General features: G+C 43.5%; 1 protein-coding gene across 3 annotated transcripts in view; it reads left to right on the top strand.

The window, feature by feature from the left end:
• LOC142775703 (nephrin-like) overlaps positions 1-18,025 on the top strand; it is a 536,671-nt gene that overhangs the window by 308,647 nt on the left and 209,999 nt on the right. The window lies entirely within an intron of this gene.

Raw genomic sequence — 18,025 nt, 5'->3', positions numbered from 1 at the left:
ATAGGGTCAGCAGCCGAGCACGAAAAACCGCTAAACCACCACGGCGGTCATCCATTTGGGTCCAACAACAGCAGTAGGAGCAGTTTGTTCGAAAATATTGCACTCCGCGAAAAGCGTGTACGTGCGCAGCTGACGAATTAGACAAGGCACTTGGACGTTCACGCTCTGTTAAAAGTGTGACAATGCAACCAGTCACTGCATGGCGCTTGCAAACGTTTTAACTCGATGTCGATGGTTCTATCACGTTCTCTGCAGGCTATAGAGGTTGAAAGTATTAGCTCATCATACCTGTACGCTAAAGATATTAAATGATTTTTTAAGTAAAAAAAAAGAAAACGCAATTTAAAAAAGGAACTTGAGCATGAGCGAGCACTTATGTGTATTAAGTAAAAAAAAAGTACAGTGTGATTTCAACGAATACGTGCTGATACCTTTAAGTAGCCAGATTATTTTATTTTGGTTATGAACAATGATAAACGAAAAGTTGTTCGACTGAAAGGCAGTAGTCATTTCGCATAGCACTGCACAGACTAAAGTTTGACTGATATGACAAACGGCAGATGCAACAGCACATCGCATCACTGTACACGTGCTAACCGTGCGTCAGGTATTCACACAATACTCACAATACGTCTTGAACCTCACGACACCATGACTTCGGCGCGCATGTTTAAATTATAGAGCTGGCGAAGATGGGAAGCTAAGGAACCTTGAGCAGGAAGACAAGAACAGGCGCAAACTAACGCCCTCAAATCTCTAACAACTACTTTACGAATAGCACATAGTTCGGTCCTAGTGCATACGCGTGCTGACATGCATGCATGCACGCATATGCACTTATTGAGCATGACTTTAGTCGAGATGAAAAAAAAAAACAATTCTCTTTACGTAACCGATCGCCGATAAATTGAAGGTCTAGACGGGACTAGCCAAATTTTAAAGAGAAAGAGTGTGTGTGTTAGGAAGAGAGAGAGCAAGTTCTACTTATTGCAACAAGGCTGCTTGAAAACGTACTCCAACCATATGTTCAGGCAGATCAAAACATGAAATATCGTGCGACAGTCGAGGCAGAAGAAATAAAGAGGTAGAGGGAGAGCGATAAATGCCAAGAATGGTAAACAAAAATCTGGACGACAGCGAATGTCAGATAAATGAGATTCAGCGCACGATTGCAGTTCGCTTTCCTCCCCGTTTTCCTTTTCAAGCTTTTCGCACGCGCGGGGATCTAAGCTGGACGAGGAGTGCAAAATCACATATATAACACGCATCGCCCCTGTGGCATGAAACGATTAAATTCTCCCATCGCCTCAGGCGCCTGTAAAGAAGCGTGTTTGCACGCCACGGGGATCTGCGCTCGCGCTGCCGGTATTCGTCGAGGCTCCACTATGGCGCCATGCTCCAAAAGACGTACGTCGTCGACAACATCGCTGTTCTCGAGGGCTGCCCGCCAGCCACGTGTAGAGTGCCACCTGGGCGGCACGATTTCCTTTTCGGTTGCTTTTCGCCTCCCTCCCGATCCGCATATATCAGTAGACATATCGATTCCATCGGTAATAATTTCCACCACAAGATGACACCCGTCTCGAGTCTGAGAATGATGCCGGGAGGAGAGGACAGGGTTTAAAAAAAATTGCCAGCACCACGGAAGCAGCAACGGCTTACGTTGGCTACGCGCGAGAAGTGAACGCTACCAGCCGCGCGTGCCCCCGGCACCGCGCGTTCTCTTGCGGCGTCGACGCTCCAGAGGCTTTTTCTGTATAAATAATTTTTCGCTCTTAACTTGAACACCCGGCACCGAAGTTGCCACGGTTTCGCAGGGCAAAATTGAATTTCCCAATGCGTCGATCATTTTTCATTCCTAGCTTTTGATTCGCCCCTCTCCAACACAGTGGGAAGAGGACGCACGAAAGATGGCATGAGCCAAGGTATATAGGAAACGCGCGCACTGAAAACTAGAATGCGCTCTATGCATGTGAGCGTTGATAAGAAAACAAAAAGGTGATAGTATAGTATGTCGAAATAAAGAGGTTTGGGGAGGAGGCTAATATATATATTGCCACGTGAAACAAAAAACAAGGGGGGGGGGGGACTGTTCTGAAAAGCCCTAACAAAAAGAAAGAGAGAGAGAAAATCATGAAACAGGAGCGATCTTAGTTCTAGATTTTCCTCGTTGTTTCAATGATGCATCAGTTTATTTTTAGCGGTATAGCATGACCATTGATCTGACCCGAGGAAAGCCCGGCAGAAAGAAAGAGGGACGAAAAAAAGGAGCTAAGTGAGGAGGCCGCAGACGGCCGGTAAGGTGGGAGCCTGGAGGCCAGGCTTTGTGTGTTCGTGCATGCAGATTTGTATCCCATTGTGCGAGGGAGGCCTGTAAACGTGTCTTTGTGGAAATGTATCCGCTTCGGCTGAAACGAGGCAGGGGCGAGTCGATCTAGGAGCGATTACCGTCCAGCCGGCACATCAATCACCGAAAGCTGAGACGTTGAAAGGCAAACATTGGCCAGATGAATGCTGCCGCAGCTTTCACTTCCGTCGAATTGCACTGGCCGACCACGGAAGAAAATGATGAAAGAGTGGAGGTCCGGAAAAGGCGAGAGGTTTTTTTGAGCTTGGCGAACAGGGGAGGGTGAAGCGGAGGCTGCACCATTTGGGGATAAAAAAAAATGTATAGTGTGCGAACACAGAAGCTTGGAAAAATGCGATTCAATAGGGCGAAATATATGTTGTGCTTGTGACCTTCCTCATGCGAGTGCGTCGCGGCGCAATTTCTATAAAGCGAATACGCACGCTGAACGCTAAATGTATCTTGAGATGAAAAGACAAACGAATTAATGTTCCGCTCCAACCACACCCGCCGCATTTTTTAGCCCGTTCACATTGAACACACATGTAGGGTAGCGCTTGCAGGCCACTGTTTGTGCATTTGTCGCGATAATCTTTCTCCTATAGATCCCTTCGGCACTCAATTGGTTTTTAAGCAAAGTTCCTGAGGTGGAAGTATTATGAATACGTAACAGCATGAAGAAATAAAGAAAGAAAAAAAGAAAGAAAGAAAGAAAGAAGGAAAGAAAGAAAGAAAGAAAGAAAGAAAGAAAGAAAGAAAGAAAGAAAGAAAGAAAGAAAGAAAGAAAGAAAGAAAGCATAGTTATACGTGTGGTTGCTCTCTGGATTGTCACAGTAAACCAAAAAGTCTTGTCGAATGCTGGAATGGTTTAATCTTCAAGAAATTCTAATTTCGGCTAGAATGTACAGGGTATTCTTGAAGATTATCTATCTTAATCGTGTAAAGCTATAGATGCTATACATATGGGATAAAACATTGAGCACCAGAACGACGCAGCAGTTCTTAGAAACCGTATGCAGTTACCAACAGGTGGAAACGTCTGTACTGAATATTTTTTGCACACTCTGCCAGCATTTCTACAAACCTACAAAATGTTACGCTGATATCGTGTGCAGACTCCATCTTGTTGACATTAGGCGTGAGAAGAAGAGCAGGCGGCATTGTGAAATCCTCTTTAACGGCTCCTGAATAACGGCACAACGAAGCTCGCGTGGCGACTCAATCAAAACTGGGGCCACAAAAACAAAACAAAAAAAAACGCACACTTTCCTTTTCTCAACATGAGCGTAGAACAGAACAAAGCCAACAAGAAAAGAATTCTCGTCATCTGATAGCTGCTTACGAGAAACGTTAATTTCCTTTCAAGCAACCACAAACTTCGCTCACTGGCAGAAAGCGAAAAAAATAAATATTTGGTTGTGTGGACCACGCAGCGTTCCTGTTGCACCTTCCTTCAAAGCCAGATGTAGCCACGTTTTCATCTTCCTGTTGAAGTCTCGGCCAAAGGTAAAAGAACAAGAAAGAAAAGAAAAAAGACTTAGAAGTGTAGCCGAGCACATAGCGTGTTGGTGCAAGTACTGTCGACAAAGATGAATTGGCACAAAGTGGTGGCCAGAGCAAAAGCAACAGGAATATCTCCAAAGCAGTCGAAAAGTTTATGTGCGACTCGAATAACTTTGGTAGGTGTATCAACTACTAACAATTCTTTATTCAGCCTTCCTAGTCAAAAGATCTTCAGTCTCTGAGAGATTACACAAAATAGTGCAACTTAAAATTACAATCATTCATAAATAACGCGACATGAAAAAAATAATCTCAAAATTATTTTAGCTTTTACTGAATATTATTCATAAATTTAGTATGTATGATCCACCAGACTCACGGCCGATCCCCCAAAGTGGGTAGGTGCCAATGATCTAAGGAGCATCATCATCATCATCAACAGCACAATTGACACCTTTCGGCAAGGTGATAAAAGAAGCGAAACTCTAAAGAGATGCTGAACTAAACAAATTCAAAGAGAGCAGTAGTATATAAAGCATTCAAGCTGTTTGACAATATAATTATCATCATCAATTATTCAAAAAGCAGAAGGATAGATGGTTGCTATGTGCTATCGCAAATGAGCCTTTCTTGAGTTGCACATGGCGAGGGCTTACACCTCGTGATCATGAAACCGTTACAGGTATACGACCAGTAGAACCGACTACTCACTCAATGCCACCTGGACTATCTGGCCTGCTCACTGCTGCCATGACGTCACTAGTTTTACCCGAGCGAGTGCTCGTACGGGAGGCTGTGAATCTATTGCCACCATCGTCTCCCAGTAAACGACAAAGCGTTGGCGGCAAGTTTTACTCTGCCTTTTGGGTCAAAAGGGCGCTGGTTTAATAACGTATTGCGCAACAAAGCATTTACGGGTTCACGTGCGAGTCATTTCTTTAACAAAAAAGTCAAAGATTGTACGCTATCAAACGTGTGGTCGATCTACAAAAGCAAAATTTGATGGACCAAAAAACTGACGAAATAAATAAGGTGCATTTTATTCATTATTTATTTACACACACGCACACACACACTATGTAGAGCATGCAGAAAAACTGGTCCTACTCATGGAAAGTTTATGCAGTCTTATTGTACTCTTTCGAACATCTGTCTTCCTAGACACGTAGTTATTTAGGAGAGTTTGTGCTGCTGCCACAAGTATGTTATTCAGCACATTTCAGGGTCAGGACCATGCCAAAAGAAAACAAAATATTTTGTTTGACAGAAAAATCTTGTCACCAATACAAGAAGCGGAGTTCTCTCTTTTGCTCTGGGCACTCTCGCAGTGGTGTATAGTCCGTCATATAACTTAAGTCCTGTGATTAATGTTAGTACTGGGTCTATATTAAACCGTGTAGCCTCCGTGTAGCCCCCGTTGGCGCTTCTACTTCACTGCCGGTTCTTCGATAGTTATATTTAGAAAGTGGTTCTTAAACATTCTAGCTTGAAGCAGAAATCGCACTTGAAAACTAATTGGAAAATCACTTTACCGTAAGTGTCTACAGGCATCTGAATTTCAAGAAAAAAAATTATGCAAATGTGCTGACCACAATAAAGTGGTGTAAATACCGGCGAAATATATGATGCACAAAACCAATGCATTAAGTCATTCCTTCCATTTTGATCAACCAAGTGATCAGAAGTAATGCAAGTCCGCGGCGCTAATCGCCAATAGAAAATATTTACCAACCCTGAATGAAAAAGGCCTGTTATAAAAATGTACTGCATGAGCGCTTATCATTTTTATGCCTGCCCCGCCGCGGTGGTCTAGTGGCTAAGGTACTCGGCTGCTGACCCGCAGGTCGCGGGTTCGATTCCCGGCTGCGGCGGCTGCATTTCCGATGGAGGCGGAAATGTTGGAGGCCCGTGTACTCAGATTTGGGTGCACGTTAAAGAACCCCAGGTGGTCAAAATTTCCGGAGCCCTCCACTACGGCGTCTCTCATAATCAAATAGTGGTTTTGGGACGTTAAACCCCACAAATCAATCAATCAATCATTTTTATGCCACAGTTTACGCCAAAAAAGTCAGAAGTACACGTGACACCCTTTTCTTAGAGCAAGAACTAAACATGGTGGATATGGGGTCCTTGAAACCAATTAGAAATATGTAGTACGAACACACGTACCTTCAGGTCACGAAGAAAACGAACGTCGACATCAGCTTCACGAACGACACACTTCCATTTTCTTCATCAGTTGTCCTTAGGAAACAAGAACACTCACAATCTCGGTCCCTCTGCCGCGACAATTCACAACGCAGCATCGCCCAACCGTTCGGATTTGCAGCCGTACAGATCGCTAATATCCAGTGTGCAAAACACATCACACATTCACGCTGTACTTCACGGACACAGAAAAAGACAGTCTTCTCGAGTCGCCAACAAGTACAGCACACCACGAAAACGTTCATCTGGCTTGCCAATCCATGTCTGTCGAGCGACGAGAGCAAGAGTATAGGCACGCCGGTCACAACGGAGTGACGTCAGAGGCCGAGGCAGACACAGTGAGCGGGCCTGAAGTAATCTAGATGACATTGGCTCACTCAAGAGTGTGCTTGTGTGCGCAAATGACGAGCGCATATTTGCTGGGGAAAATGGCGCAAGGCAAAGAGAACTATAGAAGGATCTAACAGGGCAGCGCCAGTCTTGCTTGTTCTTCCTCGTATTGCGCTGTCTTCCACTGAAAATATGCACGAACAAGCTTCCACACATATTTGCAGTGATGGCAGCAGCAAGAAAAGAAGAAAATGTAGCAGGTTGACCTAGCCATTCGATTGATATGTGGGATTTAACGTCCCAAAACCACTATAATAATATGACAGACGCCGTAGTGGAGGGCTCCGGAAATTTTGACCACCTGGGGTTCTTTACGTGCACCCAAATATGAGCACATGGGCCTACAAAATCTCCGCCTTCATCGGAAATGCAGCCGCCGCAGCCGGGATTCGATCCCGTGACCTGCGGGTCAGCAGCCGAGTACCTCAGCCACTAGACCACCGTGGCGGGGCTTGTGCGGGTTGTTTTACCACCCTCTTAATCTAAACAGGGGCCCGGGCAGGCGTATGCGGTCGAGTGTCATTTTGGTGTCTGCATGTCATGCATGAATTGATTAGCTTTATTGGGTACTTCAGAACGTGCTAAAGCACGTTCCGAGCCATTGAAAAAAATTCGGTGAAAGGGGGCACGAGTCCGGTGCGCCACTCCCTGACTACGCCATTGACTTTTGACCTGCAGCAGTGGGCGTAGTAAGGCTGGTGATAATGAAGTCAACACAGGCATCTTAGGGTTCAGTTAAAGCAATGTACTTTCCAGACCACCACTAATTCTTTAGACGGATCTCTATACGTAAGATATCGAACTCCACCTGTAGCAAAAGAAAGTGCCGAAACATCAAAGAGATGCACCACAAAGATCAGGTAAAGGGTATTTTATTTTTTTCACAGATGAACATTTAAAGTAACTAATTTATTGAAAGGAATAAAATATATAACTGCTTGTACAGCAATACAGGAAGGCGATAACTTTCATAAAAAAAAAACTAAGTGAGTGCATGAATGAAAAATTATTGTTTTATTTAGGCACAATCAGAAATACTTTAAATGGAGTGCATATATGTAGTAGAAATGCTGAATGAAGAAGTTCACACAGGATAGCGCATTATATTCAGTGAATGTTTTTTATGAGGGCAATAGGCCCGCCTTGAAGAGCAGTAAGCTGTCTTATGTATATGGAAAGCACAAAGAACAAACTGTACATGCCAGAAGTGAGAATATGCCGGTGCAGTAAGCACTATAAGAAACGTATCTAGTTTAATTGGGGTCGCGAGATCAAATCCCGGCTGCGGCGGCTGCATTTTTGATGGAAGCGAAAAGGCTGTAGGCCTGTGTGCTGAGATTTGGGTGCGCGGAAACCCTCATGGGTGGTCCGAATTTCTGGAGCTCTCCACTATGGCGTCTTTGACAATCATATGGTGGTTTCGGACAATAAACGGCTTTTTGTGGGTGTAGCTTTAGTAATTAATTTGATTATATCTATAGATGTGTCACTGTCAGACGGAGACAGCTGCTGCTAATCACATAACGAGCACGAGGTTGGAACAAGGGAAAATGCCCATCAAGCGTTGGCTGTGTCACTGCAGGTGGTACTCAGTCCTGAGCAACCCGGCGCTCCCACACCATACACGCACGGCATGCCAGGAAGGCACTGCTTGAGGGTGTTCTGTGCCGCCATGTCTGAAGGGCCGTGTCCCTGTGTGTGCCGCTGCGTGATATTAAGTTGAGTTGTGTCTTTGCGCCCACCTTTTGATGTCCCGTTTAGTTGCGCTGTATTTGGTGCATCAGTCGCCAAAATTGAAGAGTGAAACACGGGACAATGCAAAGCCGGGTAAAATTTTTTTCGCTACCGTACGTTATTCGCGGCCAGTGTAACCATGTTTTGATGTTTTCGGCAAAGCGTTACGACGAATCGTTCAGCCATCTTCGCCTGGGTGGAAAGGCCGTATGGTAAGCGCCTGAGGATGTTTCACGTGTATAAGAAAACTCAGTGTAGTTCATATTCTCATGGCTTCACCGCCGCGCTGAGCTAGTGGTTATGGCGCTTGACTGCTAACCTGAAGGTCACGGGATCGAATACCAGCTGCGGCGGTTGTATTTTCGGTGGAGGTGAAATTGTATGAGGCCCGTGTGCTTAGGTGCTTGTTAAAGAACCCCTGGTGGTAGAAATTTTCGGAATTCTCCACTATAGCGTCTCTCATAATAATATCGTTATTTTTGCAAAATCTCATATATTATTATTAGATTCTGACTGGTGCGTATAAAAAAAAGACATTTATTCAGAGGCAAAAGAAACTCGAACAAAAAAAAAACTCGCGATGACTCAGTAAATTGTTCCCGTTTCTGCCCATAATAAATGGAACAAGGAAGGGGGAGGGGCAGGCAAATGGCGTTTTTGAGCTATTTATATGGAAAAACATTTTGGGGGTGTGGCATGGGGGCACGGGCCTAGTGTGTCACCCCCTGCCTATACTACTGCCACATATTCCAATATAGGTGTTAATCACCACTGGTGACATGCGATGTATGTTCAAGAGCTTCAAAAGTAGTTGGGCCAGGTCACTCATAAGACAACCCACCCAGACTCAGATCGTGGAGGTTTTTTTTTTTTTTCGTATTTATTTCAGACAAAGACAAGTAATATGTACATTTGCCCTGTCTAGGAGGAGTGACAAAAAGGCACGAATGCCTGACTGGGTGTCACACCCCTTTTTAGACACACACAACTCAAACATCAGTGGCAGTTATCTAAGCAAAATACACAAGGTTACATATAGTATACATATTTTGACCAAACATATACAGGATTTTCTACATATATACATTGTTCTATATACATATGAAACAGAAAGATTTTCTATATACATATACAGTATAAACTGCAGCAAGGTAAAAAAAGAGAAAAAAAAAGAAAAAGATAGAGAAAAAGAAAACGGAATTATTCTTGTATTGATAGGAGATATGCAGTTAACTTTCTTTTGAAGCATTTCATGTGCATCGTTTCTTGTACCAAGTTTATCACGGTAGGATGATGATTTAAAAAGTCTGCTATAACGTAAGATTGTTTTTGCATACCATAGTTAGTTCGTGTAAAACCTTTATCATACCTAGTTTTTCTGGTTTCGTAAGCGTGTCCTTTTCCCAGAAATTGTCGAAAAAAACTATCGTGGCATAACTTTATTTTCTGAAATATTCTAATGCCTAGCTTCTTTTTCAGTATGTGTTGCATTGTTAATATAGTGTTCGCTTTAAAAAGTGGAGCGGAGTGAGTTATATATGGCACATTTTCAATAACTCGCACAATACGTTTTTGTAGGATATACAGCTTTCTAAGATTTGTTTTTGTTGTTGTTCCCCACACAAGGAGGCAGTATTGTAAATGGGAATGAATTAGTGCGTAATATAGCTGGAGTTTTAACCAACGTGGCAAAAGTTGCTTTGCTCTGCTGATAATACCTATTGAACGTGAGATGCGTCTTGTGAGGTTATCGACATGAGGAGACCAGCTGAGATTTTCTTCGAAAAGAACACCGAGAAATTTATGTATTCTTACACGCTCGATGATCTCGCCACGGAATTTCAAATGTACGTCATTCCTGATTGACTTATTTCGGCAGCGAAAAATTATATATTTAGTTTTTTTGGTATTTAGTTCTAGTTTATTTACAATAAGCCACTCAGATAAATTATTGAGCCATTTGCTAGCTTGCAACTGAAGAATATGTAGGTTCTCTCCTGAAAAAAATACATTCGTGTCATCGGCGTAAAGAATTATATCTGGCGTGAACGGAATATTACCTATATCATTTATATATAATAAAAAAAGAAGTGGTCCAAGGATGGAACCCTGAGGAACGCCGTATTTAATTTCACCTAAAACTGATTTTGAATGATTGGTGTCTGTGTATTGGTAGCGGTTTGTCAAATAACTGCGTATAAGGTCAAGAGCAAGTCCCCTAACGCCATATTCGCTTAACTTTTTTAATAAGATATCATGCTTAATAGAGTCAAATGCCTTTTTAAAATCAAGAAATATCCCTAGAGTATACTTTTTGTCTTCAAAATTCTGAATTATTTTTTCTTTGATACTTAAAAGAGCCATTTCACTTGACTTCTTTTTCTGAAAGCCGTATTGATTGCCTGTAAGTACATCATTTTTAGTGCAGAAATTCATAATTCTTACATTAATCATTTGTTCGAAAATTTTTGAAAACAGTGGTAGTACCGAGATTGGTCTGTAGTTGTTCATGTCATTTCTATCGCCTCCCTTAAATATAACTGTTACTCTAGCGATTTTTAGTTTATCAGGGAACACGCCTGTAGCCAAAATGAGGTTGCATATGTGCGATAAAGGATTGCTGATACTGTTGACAACTGCTTTTATCGGCTCGGCTTTTATCTCGTCCTGGCCACATGCGGATGCATTCTTTAACTTTAGTATTTGGGATTTAATTTCATGTTCTGTTGTTGGCTCCATGAAAAGAGACTTCAAGGAGTTATGCATAATGTATGACCTGTAATTATGCCTGTCACAGTTATCACTTACCGATGCTCCACATTTTAAAAAGTGTTCATTAAACTTATTAGCCAAAGATATACCGGTATAAGTTATATCGCTGTCTACAATTTCAGAGACGCTGAGTGGCTCTTTTTGCGGCAGTAGGCCTTTTAATGTTTGCCACACACGTTTGGGGTCATTTAGAATGGTTTCGAACTTTCTTTCGTAATAACAATTTCTTGCTTCTTTGATATCACGCCCTAGTTTGTTTCTAATTTTCTTATAAACAGTTAGGAGATTAGGTTGTCTAGTTTTAATGAATTGGCTAAAAAGTCTGTCTCGTTCCTTCATTCTCCTTAGAAGCACCGTGGTAATCCAAGGTTTCCTACATTTCTTGTTTTGTTTGATAGTAGTTACAGGAAATGCTTCATCATAAAGTTTTTTTAAGGTGATTGATAAAATAATTGTAAGCAATGACAGGATCCGTTAACTGATACAGATAAGACCATGAGGTTTCACTAACAGCCGTTTGAAAAGCAGCAACATTGCTTTTGTTAATCTTTCTAAGTTTAAAAGCTTTATTGGCACGCATTCTATGTGTTTTTGAATGAGGGTTGAAGAAAACAAAAATTGGCATGTGATCACTGACATCAGATATCAAGACACCTGCTTCTATGACATTCGTTTGTGGGATAAAGCATAGATCAATTAGAGTTTCGGAGACATCTGTTACTCTTGTCGGTACATCAATTACATTTTCTAGGCCGTAAGAGAGAAATAGATCAAGAAGAACTTGTTTGTTGCGTTCTAGAGACAGCATATTGATGTTGAAGTCACCCGTCGTAACAATAGTCAGACCGAGTTCGGAACAAAAATTCAACATACGTTCTAAAAAGTTAAAAAAGGCATCTATGGCACCAGAGGGCGGCCTATAAATTACCACAATTGCAGTATGGTAGCACTTCATCATGAGGGATTCGTAGTGTGGGTTTACGACTGAAAACTCTGTCACAGTTTCGAAATGCAAATCGTTTTTGATATAAAATGCTACCCCGCCTCCTCGCTTTTCTTTTCTGGATACGGTTGTACATCTGTAACCTGGGAATTGTACCTCATATTCATCGGTGAACCATGTTTCAGAAAAGGCTAAAATGTCAAAGTTGTATTTAAAATCATCAAGGAGCATGCAAATGCGTTCTTCCTTACTTTTCAAGCTTTGCGCATTTAAATGCAGAATAGACAAATCGTTTCTAGAGCATGATGCGGCGGAAGCCTTAAAAGCGTCCTTATCATAATATTTATTGAACCTTGCCATTTTTATACGTCACGTGCAATGACAAGCAGCATGCATGAGAGCCCTATTTTATCTTTTCGAGGTCATCCATCGTGATAATCCGAATTACACGATCGCGTGGGCTACGGCGAACAAACAATTTACCACTCTTATGCCACACAAACTGATATTCTCGTTCAGATCGTGGAGGTGAGTGTGGATTCGAGTGAGTCCGGTTGAGAAAATTTTTGGTGAGCCAAGTGAGGCCAAAGTATATGTAATGTGTGAGCATGGACCTACGAGCCTATCTACTCAACTTGACTACTTAAATTTAGGTACTCCGGCGTTTTAGGCGCATGTTAAGAAGCCACAGGTGCACGAAGCTTCCGCAGCCCTCCAGTACGGCATCTCTCACAAGCATATATGTGGTTGAAGGACGTTATAGATCCCAGCAGTTATCATTATTATTATTCTTTCATGGCTTCTTTTACAGATGTTGATACATGTAGCCGATACCGGCCTAGTTTTTTTCAAACAGGACAACTATTGCACCAAGTATCAGAAAGTAATCCGACTGGCGTTACGCTACGAGCCTTTCAGCCATCAATCAGTCATTGACATTGAGGTATCACACATACTTAACCTTATTTCTATGAGCCCATTTAACTTGAGAACTAGTCATAGCCACATTAAAAAACTAAAGGAGGCAGCTGAAGTTAGAATCAACGTTTACTTATTCATTGAAGTTTCAAGATATTTTGGAACATAACGCAAAACATATTCCTGATCACCATGAATTAACGCAAATATGCGCCGGTTAACGCACGCACAGCTGCCTTATGTGATTTTGCTGTTGCAACGTAAGAATTTGTGTAAATCTCAAGAAGACAACGATTGTTAGAGATAAAACAACTGCTGGCTTGCATATCGATGAAGGCCAATATTTTGCGTTCTACGCGATCGCTGAACGGGAAACTAATAAAGGTTGGAATTTCAAGCGTTTCTTCATAAATGCCTAGCAAGCCAGACTAGATGACCTCCCCACGGTTTAGTTTTTTTTTTCTGTAATGTAATAAAATGATGACTTTCAAGCAATCGAAACAATCTTGCACTTTCTTATGATTCTGTAGATGTTAACGATTTCTTTTCGAATAACACGGCAAAAACAAGACGAACCGCGAGCTAATTTATTACAATACTTTCGCTCAGTCACGATAAGATCAGTATAGGAATTCACATCAGGCTGCATGAGAACACTACATAATGATCAGTACTTGCACACTAAAGCACAAGCTTTTGCTTCGTGTCTGAAGTGCTACGTCGTATCAAATCGCTATTCGAATATACGCTTCTCAAATTAGCATATAGCTGTTGGTCACAAACTCTAGAGACCTCCTCTACAGCATAAATAATAATCGTTAGTTTTGGGACGTTAAACCCCCAATATGATTATAAAAGGTGGAAGGTTTAGTTCACACAGCAGAATGCTGCAAGCAAGCGTCCAATTCAAAGAAACGAACAAAATCGTTTGCGTATTTTATCGTATTACTGTTGCTCTGAAAACTTGCACGGCAAACTTTGCAGGTCATGTTACTTCTACGAAAGTTATGTTCTTTACATTCAACAGATTTTATATTCTCCAATATAACTAAGAGTAAAATATTGTTTGTGCAACATATACCGCATAAATATGCGGAACACTCCAACACATTTCACAGGCGTCGGACGCAGCGTCATACCATGGTTAATAAATCCCCCTGCACATACAGAGCTATGCTTCATGGTGGCATGCATAAAGGAAAGAAATACCAGTGTGATTTCAAACTGCCTCCCCATCGTGCGTCTTACAATTTTAGCTGTGGTTAAGCATGCCTGCCTCCTTGTTTACCGCACTGCTCCTGGTGAATGAAAAGCGGTAAAGATGGCTTGACTACGAATTCCTCGCAATCGACCAAAGGCGCCTGTGTAGTCAGAACGACACTTGAAGCACATTTGTTAAGACACCCTTTATTTTGAGGTTCAAAGTACATGCCGAAGCAAGTTTTCCGCACGTCGTGCGCAACGGCGTCTCGTTTATTTTCCCCAGAGTAAAGTAACGGTTGCACCGAAAAAAAAGAAAAGAAAGACAGAGAGCAAATCTCGGTATTTTGGTGCCTTTATGGTCGACCATTGGCCCTGGTACCGTTTACCGGGGTGCGCAGTTAGGTGCTTGAGTGATGCCAACAAGAATGCGGCACCGTTGAGCGGCTCGATCGAGGCCCTCGAAGACCTCGCGCGCCAGAAGGAAAAGAGCGGCCCTATCGGTGACGCGCAAGAACCGCGGCCACCTCGATCGAAGTTTCGCCGGCAGGCACAGATAGCTGAAGAGCCATGGCACCGTAGGGACTTGAAATTCGAGCGCAGGGGCGCCGCCCGAGAGACGAGCCGCCGTGCACGGGTCCGTTCCGGGCAACGAAGACGATATTGATGAATATACAGGCCACATTTATTCGGCCTCCACGAGACGAATGGCACGCTGTGTGCCCGCGAACTTAAATAAGAAGCCGGTATTGGGCTCTCACTCAAGGGCACCCGAGCCTCGGCCCCTTTATCTTCAACGTCAGCCATCGCGAGGCACGCCCGCGGCTACCGACACCGCTCGGGTTCTTATCGGCTGCCCCGGGGAAGTGGCGCGCGTCGATGAATTTCGTTGACCAGGGACGCGATCAACACTGATTCCACTACACAGCAGCCACATCATTCTGGTCCTACTGAAACCGACGTTTTTATATTGGGCGCGCGCAGTGAAAGAATATCGCGCTGCCTCTTTTCATCCTCAGAAAGATATAAAGCCGTCCATGCATGCATGGTCAGTGTCGATGATGTTTGTTGCTCAGACAAGTAGCCTCACCTGCGCGTTGTAGTCATGAACGATGGCAAAAACATGTCATAAGTAGCAAGCCTGATTACAAAAATTTCCCGATTGCAGTACATCAACTGAATATCTGTCAAAAAGAAAAGCGTCAAATTTGATCAGAGTACAAGGCAAAGGTGACTTTCTTTTTGTTTCTGAAATCACTGCTGTAATACTTGGTTGCCTATTTAATCCGAACAGGGTACTGCAAATATACCTATGTGTTTATGATTATCATAATACGTATTCAAATATCAGTGAAAGTACCAGTACATGCTTGCGCTCCTGCTTGGGTACAGCCAGCTTTTGTTTTTTTTTTCACGTTGGGGAGAGGGTATACGAGGGGATTCAACCATTCTTTATGTATAAATTTGCCCGTGTGTTTGTACGTGGGTGTTTATACCCAAACACACGGAAACTTGAAAATTTCAGGAAATATTTGCCCCCCCCCCTTTCTTGTCTGTGCCAGAGTGCGCGTCTCTGTGCTCTTTAGATAAGATAGTTCTTTATCTTCCGAACTTTGCATAACGCGCTCCACTCCCTATTATTGTTAGTATATCATGACTAAAGATATAATTATACAAAGCTGCATGGTGCGAATCATAGCGATGAGTGCGCGAAAAACGCGAATGCGCTCAGCACGATGTTAGGCTTTCGTGCGGCGGTTTTGAAGCGCACGATTGCTGTAGTTCACAGAGCTGCCCGTATCGCGGCTCCGGATGAATGATTGCGTGCCACGACAATTCACGCTGGTCGCAAAGCAACGAGTCGGGGAACGTCTCACTAGACGTGCCACGGCGCAGTGGCCGCAGGGTCATGCATTTGACGCTGGAGTGGAGGGAGGGTTGTGCGGACAATCTGCTCGGGCCTGCGCATCTGTTCCGGGCAGGAGTCGTCATCAGCGCACGTGGCTGGAAACGACAGATAAGACGGAGCACCGTATTATCGACTCTCTTCGCCTCCGCTCTGCTCTGCTGACCGGTCGGGGTGAAGGAGAGCCGCGCCCGTCAGTTTGCCCGAAGGCTGTCCGATCGCGCCGGCTGTGAGTCGCTCCGTTGTGGCCTCTCATTCACGCGGCTGAAACCGTGGGTTTCGCCGGAAATAACCGCGGCCGATGTAAATGCGGCAACTAAAGGTTCGAGGAAGGTAAAGTGGACCTCCATTGCCTGATTCGCCCAATATCACTTTGACTTAAAGCACGAGCTCAGAAGAGAAAGCCCGAAATAAGATCAGTGATGACTCGGCCTTTCGCCTGACGCGATGGAGACGCGAGGAGCTCGCCAGCCAGTTACGCTGGCTGTGTGGCCAGCCCCAATGCTCGCGACGCCGCACAAACAAGCCCGAACGCTCGCGTCCTCGGCGAAACAACGCGAAACCCGCTTTCATTCAGTGTTTGCTGGCTGCGCTGTTAATGCGCACTTCCGTCCTTGTCGCTTGCGGAAGCGGAAGTACATTTTTGCCACAGAGCTCTGAAGCGCTCCGTCGTATCGCCCGAATCTTCTTTACCTACACAGAGATCGCAGCTAACCGCACCAGGACACTCTGGAAGCACGCCTGTTTGTGAAAGAGATGAGCTTTGATCCGATGGTCTCTTGATAGCAAACACGGGCTTGCGAGGCTCCCCCTGCAGTGCGTTGCGCCAACATGAATTTTCTCGCGAACGGCTCAAACCCGCCGGCTCGTGTGTATTTTGTTCCGTAAAGTGCTTTCACTTGTCACTGCACCGTAACATGTATTTATTCGAGCAACAGCAGGTCTTCACTTACTGGTATGTCCACGTGTATAGGCTGTTGTCTCCGTGACATCTCTTTTTCTCGGTGCGAAGTCACATTGTGTCGCTCTGGGCGTGTTTAACAGCAATATTTCACAAAAAATCGCGGGACGGGAGTATTCATTATTAAGTGACACGACCCAAGTGACCCAAATAGATTACCTAAATGAATCACTTGAGAAATTCTGAAACTGTTTGCTGGCAATCGGTAACTGCACATTTTCAATTTCACTTGCGTAAAGCATCCATGTCAGAAGAGATTACATCATTAAATTCTCTCAGACGGGTGATTGCATTTGCACCAGAACATCTCAGCTGGTGACGACATAGATTAGAGAAATGAGGATATTTGACTTCTTCATTTCATAACTCTTGAAAAGAACAGTGCGTTGTATAAGGTCATTGCTCTGTAAAATGTTTCGAGGGGGATAAGGAATACGAAAGCGTAAATATGATGTCAATGTTTTCGAATCTACGCCCGCGTATTACAGAAAAGGTGCCCATATGTCAGTTTTATGTCGTTAGCGTTCATCGAAAGAAACTCACCAACTTCACAGAGAGCACCAGCAGCTGCAGTTACGGCAGTCGAACCACGTGTGTGAGAAAAAGTGTGGCTGAAGCAGACCAGCAAAGGGCACCTTTCCTATTGTTCTTTTTTAAATAAAGGCTAACGTGCACGACACCCGTAAAGATCTCTCATGTTGTGAAACGAGCTGGCTCTCTGATTACTGTTTTTAGAAACTTTCCTTGTACCTAAATGAGTGCTTAATTTCATTACGCAACTTGTGATGAACCGCTCAAACGTTTTTTTCAGCTCTTTCTGTGCCATCGCGTGATCATGTAAATGACTCATTCTCCTGTGCTTTTCTCCACCGGGAATATCCTGCCTCTAGCAGAACCGTTTGAAAGGAGGCTGTATTCCTTGTTCTCAAGCTTAAACATTTCAACACCTTTGTTTTCTTTTCTTCAAGCGTTATTCTAACGAACTCTAACACTGCATGCGAGGTTTTTCAATTGCTATAATTTACTTCCCCACGTTCGGGCCGAATGTGAAAAAATTGCTGCTCGCGTCGCGGCCTTAATATTTCGGAATGTTATGCCTTGCGAAATTAAATCATTGTCAATGGTACGAATTTTTTATGCGTC

This window comes from Rhipicephalus microplus, chromosome X (assembly GCF_043290135.1).
Source record: "Rhipicephalus microplus isolate Deutch F79 chromosome X, USDA_Rmic, whole genome shotgun sequence".
Lineage (NCBI taxonomy): Eukaryota > Metazoa > Arthropoda > Arachnida > Ixodida > Ixodidae > Rhipicephalus > Rhipicephalus microplus.
The sequence above is the reverse complement of the archived record's forward strand: the minus strand, read 5'-3'. Positions and strand labels throughout refer to the sequence as shown.